This window comes from Dermacentor andersoni, chromosome 2 (genome assembly GCF_023375885.2).
Source record: "Dermacentor andersoni chromosome 2, qqDerAnde1_hic_scaffold, whole genome shotgun sequence".
NCBI classification, from domain to species: domain Eukaryota; kingdom Metazoa; phylum Arthropoda; class Arachnida; order Ixodida; family Ixodidae; genus Dermacentor; species Dermacentor andersoni.
In genome coordinates, this window is record NC_092815.1 from 49,543,476 (window position 1) to 49,549,754 (window position 6,279).

Sequence of the window (6,279 nt, forward strand, 5' to 3'; positions counted from 1 at the left end):
GCGTGATGCGCCTGCATAGTTACGATTTTCTCAGCGCTTCAACGTTCGTAGATGTGCTTCTTTTGTGCGTTCAGCGCGGCTTCTTGTAATACGGTCGCTCGCACTTAAGTTAAATGTGATCGACCACTTTTGCGTCGCGTAGAAAAAGGACGACTGACTTTGCCACCTTTCGAAAGAACTGGCGCGGTATTGGTTCTCCCTGATGCGGTCGCGTGCTGCTGTTGCTGCTTGCCGGGCGCCTTTAACATTTTTTCGGCTCGCTTTGTCTGTGCGTGTGTGCGCGCTCGCGCTCGGCTCGATTCGTGTGTGTGCGTGCGCTCAGCTCAGCTCGCTTTGTGTGTGTGTGTGTGTGTTGTGTGTGTGTGTGTGTGTGTGTGTGTGTGTATGTGTGTGCATGCGTGCGTCTTGCGCGCGCATACATGCCGGTTTGTATGGGCCGGCGTGCTTGCGTGTGTCTAGTGCGTACGTGTTTTGTGAGCGTGTTTCTGTGTGAATCACTGTGTGTGCGTGCACGTGTTAGCGTGTCTGCCTGCATGTATGTGTGATTGTTTGTGTTTATCAAAGTGCGCGTGCGTGCCTTTGTGTTTGCGCTTTGAGAGTGCGTATATTGGTGTGCGCGCGAGTGCGTTTTGTGTGCGTGCGTATGTATTGCATAAGGCCGGTACAGTTTTACTCGCAATAAAACTCTTCCAATTTGGTGCAGCGAGTGTTGCCGCCTGATAGCCGAGTTTGGTTTCAAGCCAACCTGGACAACTGCTGTATGAGGCGCTGTTTCTCAGGAGGATCAGTGGGAAGGCGTCAGGTATACGCTTCCTTCCTCCTTTTTCCCGCCTCTGCCCTGATGAATCGATATCCTTGATTGTTATTCTAAGAGAAACGTTACATCCAGAGCACAAATAAATGATTAAGAAATATGGTAGTGTGTTTCGCCATTACACTAATTCTGATCTTAAAGACGTGAATTTCCCATTAGCCCACGTTTCCGTTGATGCATACAACCGCTGAAATTGTGAACAGCAGGTTATTCAAGACCCCCCGTCCTACGTATATAGCAATTGTCTTCAGGAGCTTTAATGAATTTTGAAAATTTGAAGTGTTGTTGCGCTTTAGAGGTATCATATGCAAGCTTTAGGTCTCTCCGGGTAGTTTGCATGCACTTCGAGAGCTGTCGCCTATAGCCCTATTGAAATTCGTAACTACAGTTTGGAGCACTAGGGAAGCTAGAAGGCTTGTCCTGGATCTCGAGAAAGTGTTTAAGCTGGAAGTGTAGGTTCAGGAGTTTAGGGTTGGTCACACGAAGGCTTTTTATGCCTTAGCAGTAGGAGTGTCAAAGGATAAAAAATGCAGTGTGTCAAGCGTGGGAAGCTGCTTATGTGGTAGAGGCTTGTGCGTGTGTGTGTGTGTGTGTGTGCGCGCGTGCATGCATGCGTGCGTGTGTGAATTCGCTCCTCACAAGGGAGTGTGTGTGTGTAAGTGAGCTACTTCTTTGCTGGTGCTATTTGCCAAAAATTGGCAAGAAAACACAATAATCAATATAACTTGAAATAATCAGCTATGCAAAGCATGCTGGCACAGTAGCGACAGCAGCATATGAGCATACAAACATGCAGCTGTGTGACAATCCTAATGCATGACTGCAACATCTGGAAGGAAGCTTGCTTCTTTTTTAGTAAGCAGCGCAAAGTCCATATTTTTTGCTTTTCTCGTGCAAACCAAAACGAGGCTCATTACCAGTGATCTTGTCTTTCATTCTAATAGCATTTGTTTATCTTAGAGTGTTGTTTTTCGCAGGTCATGCAGATGATAGCATCAATTTCACTATGCGCAGCCTTGGTGCCCTCCATTAAGAGCAAGCCACTTGCGTTCGCCTTCAGGCAGATGGTTGATGTCTTCTAGGAAGCAGTTGGGAAGACTACATTGTAAGTAAATATAGGTGTGTAGTTTATTATAGTAAGTCAAGTTATAATTTAAAACTCTGAGGCTCTTTGGCGGCCTAAGCTTGATATCATATGCAGTTGTGTGTGTTTTTAAATATTGCCGATTGTAGTGCATACTGCAGGTATGACTGTTGATCCAAAGCATACACTTGCATGTTCTTGATGGCCTTTCATAATGAGGATTTTCTTTGTGCACGAATATTCACAGATGGGGGCATTCCAGCATGATATTCTTTATTGCGCATTCAGTGCTAATTTCGTATGACCTTCCTGCTACCAGTGTTTTTGCAGGAAAGGAATATTTCCTTACTCTATGCAATGAGCTTGTTATTCGCTCGTTGCATTACTTGTCTACCTTTAATTTAATCCCGTATAATTCTCAAAACCTTAATATTTGAGCTGTTTTTATTTCAAATACAATATTAACATGCGCCGGATTGCAATCTAGACTGCAAGGGATTTGAAGAAATTACAAGAAACTAGGACCTCTCATGGGTGTTAAAAAACATTTCCGCAGGCATTGCACCTATTTCTTGTACTGAGCTAGCTGCTCATGAAAATTGCAAGCATATGTCATTTCATACAGTTTTACAGGATATAGCAGGCCTATCATTGTCATTAAGCACAACCTTTCCTCATTTGCGTCATGAAAACCTGCCTCATGCTTAATTTGGGACAAGTCTTGAAAAATGAATGCTTCATAATTTTGAAACTACACAAAGTATTGGTTGGGGCTTGGCAGTTTTCAGACTTGACCATGTTGAACCTAGCCATTACAAGACGAGAAAAAAAAAACATGCACAGGAGGACTCATTCAATCAAATGCAATGCTGTGGTCATTTTCCATGTGGCAAAATGTACTTTTAGGCGGGGGAGGGCGGGTAGCCAATTTACAGCCATTGCGACTCATGCGGGTAGTGGCAACACAGGATGAGAAATGGTTGTGGCTCTGAGGTTCATTCAATATGTGAACACTTATATACAATCCCTCCCCACCACCCAAGTGAAGGGTAACCGTGCAATATATTTTGGGCGGTAAAGATGATTTTTTTAGGAGACAAGAAATTTCAGGCTCTAGTTGAGATGCTACACAAAGGAGGACCATGTATGTATTCACAGAATAACATAAACTGCCTAGGAGGGGTATCACAGTTTAGAGCATGAAGTAGAAAGTGGGAGCATGACGAAGTATCATAAGTTTATTTAAACTTATGATCTTTGAGAATACTACTTGTCACCGTTTGCCAAGCTAACCTATTGAAAGAAAGGGGCCTGCTCTAAAAAAATAGTTTACACATGCTAAATTTTCAAGGAAAGTATGCCGAAATGTCAATTCTTACTAAATTAGTAAATAAGAAATACACAATAAATTTTAGGATACAGAAAGGGTCTAATAAACTGCATTGGGGAGTTGGAGATTGTTGGGCTGGATGCATGTATTGTAGGGCAAATGATAATGCCAGTGGGGGTTCCCTCATTTTTATTTTGTGTGCACTCTCTGTAAAATTACTCTTTGTCTCCTAGTGTAATAATGTTGTGTAAAAACAGCCATTTTTTAATGTCTTGTGCATGTCAGTCTTAATATGCCACATCCCATAAGGTTCTCAGTTGCAGTACTTATAAAGTGTAATGCAGAGATATATTCCACATTTCATGTCAATTTTATATTAAGGTCACATACACACTCTTGGACAAATTTCTGTTGAGAGATGTCATTGGTAGTGTCCTTAAATTTTATTCACTCTTATTTTCTATGGTGAAAAGGCTACTGTAAATTTATTTGCTTTTGCTGCTGTATGTGCCTTGTATTCACAGTGACATAGTGGTTTAGTGTTCACAGTAAATGCAATTCCTAAATTTGCAAAATAGAAATTTCTCCTACCTTTCACCTGTCTTGCCCAGTTGCCTGAGCTGTTCATTGTTCCCAGTCACATTAATTAAGTTTGTTACTTTCAGGAGCTTGTTGCCTCATCAAATTTTCCACAGTGCACGTGTGTAATTGCACAGACTGAACTCTCATGATTCTCTTCTTATTTTGCTAATGCAGGATGCAAGATTCCAGCAATGCCATGCGCTGCATTTATTGGTCAAGATGCTCAGAGAATGGAGTCCCTGCACCTCGTGGTGAAACGTGAACATTTTCTTTCTTTTGGAAAGCTAAACGTCATTTGCTGTATCAATTGCATTCTTGCAGCTCAGATGTGTACTATATTTTTTCTAATTTTGAATCAATTAATATTCACTGTTCAGTATAAAAATGACGTACAGTGTGAAGGACACGGACTGCGAGAGATGACATACACTGCGCTGACTTCCAACAATATTTTGTTGCGTTGCCACATCGTGTGTTTATACACAAGAAGGGCCATGCGCAGAAAATGAAAGGCAGTCACAAGGGGTGTCTTAACAGCAAGTCATTGTACTAAGAACATGGTCACTAAAAAAAATCACAATTTCTATCTGTGGAGATACAAGACTTCACTAGGGGTCAGCGTGATAGAGGGGGCACTAACGCACACACTACCCATTTTTCTGGTGAAATAAGCATCAATAATGTACCGGGTGAGCTGTGTTTCGCTAGAACTTGCGTATCTTCATAGAGGGGCATGCAGCGGCAGTCCCGGCAATGAATGCCCAAGTGGCCTTGAACCGTGTTATGGAGGTTATAGTGCACTCTTAAGCGATCATTTAGGCACCTGCCTGTCCGTCCAACATATTTACTGCCTCAAAACGGGAATATGGTAAACCACATTCGTTACACATATCGCAAAACGTTTTCTGTGCCCGACAGAGCAAGAACTCTGACACGATTTAGGCGTGTTTACACGCTTACAGAGCTTTGCCAGCTTTTCCGGGGCTGAGAAAAGGACTGGGATTCCTGGAGGTCGCCAAATCTTTTTTTAGCCTATCGGAGACATCATGCACATACGGTAGCACTGCGAACCAGTCTTTCAACCGGCTGGTTCCTTGACTGAGTGCGCTCATCATGTTTTGTGCCCTTCAGAAGCTGTTCCGCTATGGCTGAAATTAAGGCCAAAGGGTAGCCAACCCAAGAAAGGCGATCAACCTGTGCAGCAAGACTATCTTGCATTTCATGTGAGCAAGATTTATTGAGGCTGTTAACGAGGCAAATCTTTACAATACCTCGTTTAACAAGCTTTGAATGTGCAGAGTTAAAGGGCAAGAGTGACTTCTTACTTCTCGGTTCAAAGCACTAGCCCACCTGTTTATTTGTAAGGCACTGCCTGAGATCAAGAAAGCGCAAAGAATCATCAGTGGGGACCTCATTTGTTAGTTCTAGAGGCTGCAGCTCTTAAAGATCTCCAAGTCTCCCAAGCAGCAGGCTCAAAAGCATGATCAGTGCAATCAATAAATATCAGGTGGTCGTCCACAAACTTGCACACTTTGACAACGAGAGACGCATCTAGGGGACCTTGAATATTTCAATCATGATTAGCTAGATAAATATCACTCAGTGCCGGCGCCAGGCATGATCCTGCACAATATACAAATAAATGGTATTTGTATAGGATCATGCCTGGCGCCGCCACTATGTTATATTTATCTCGCTCATCATGATTGCAATATTGAAGGTCACCTAGATGCGTCTCCTGTCAAAGTGTGCAGGTTTGTGAATGACCACGTGGTATTCATTGATTGCACTGATCACGCTTTCGAGCCTGTTGCTTCGGGAGTCTTGGAGATGTTTAAGAAAGCCTCTACAACTAACGCATGAGGTCCCCATTGATGATTCCTCGCGCTTTGTAGATCTCAGGCTGGTGCTTCGATCTGAGAAGTAAGAAGTCACTCTTGCCCTTTAACTCTGCAGACTCAAAGCTCGTTAAATGAGGTATTAAAAGTGTTCCCTCGTTAACAGCCTCAATAAATCTTGTTCACAAAAGATGCAACATAGTCTTGCTGCACAGGTTGATCACCACCTTTCTAGGGTTGACTACCCTTTGGCCTCAATTTCAGCCATAGTGGAACAGCTTCTGAGGGGCACAAACCGTGATGAGCCCGCTCAGTCAAGGAACCAACCGGTTGAAAGACATAGGTTCGCAGTGCCACCGGTGGGTATGTGCATGATGTCTCCGATAGGCTAAAAAAGATTCGGCAACCTCCAGGAATCACAGGCCTTTTCTCAACCCCAGAAAAGCTGGCAAAGCTCTGTAAGTGTGTAAACGCGCCCAAATCACGTCATAGTTCTTGCTCTGTCGGGCACAGAAAACGTTTTGCGATATGTGCAACGAATTTGGTTTACCATATTCCCCTATTTTGAGGCAGTAAATATGTTGGACGGACAGGCAGGTGCCTAAATGATCGTTTAAGAGAGCACTATAAC

The 6,279-nt window shown here is 43.2% G+C and overlaps 1 long non-coding RNA gene across 1 annotated transcript; it reads left to right on the forward strand.

The window, feature by feature from the left end:
* The first annotated feature begins 715 nt into the window (after positions 1-715).
* LOC140215921 (uncharacterized) lies at positions 716-4,327 on the forward strand. The gene is made up of 3 exons (XR_011892511.1): positions 716-802; positions 1,792-1,919; positions 3,985-4,327. It is a non-coding gene; the product is annotated as an uncharacterized lncRNA (long non-coding RNA).
* Positions 4,328-6,279: the final 1,952 nt, after the last annotated feature.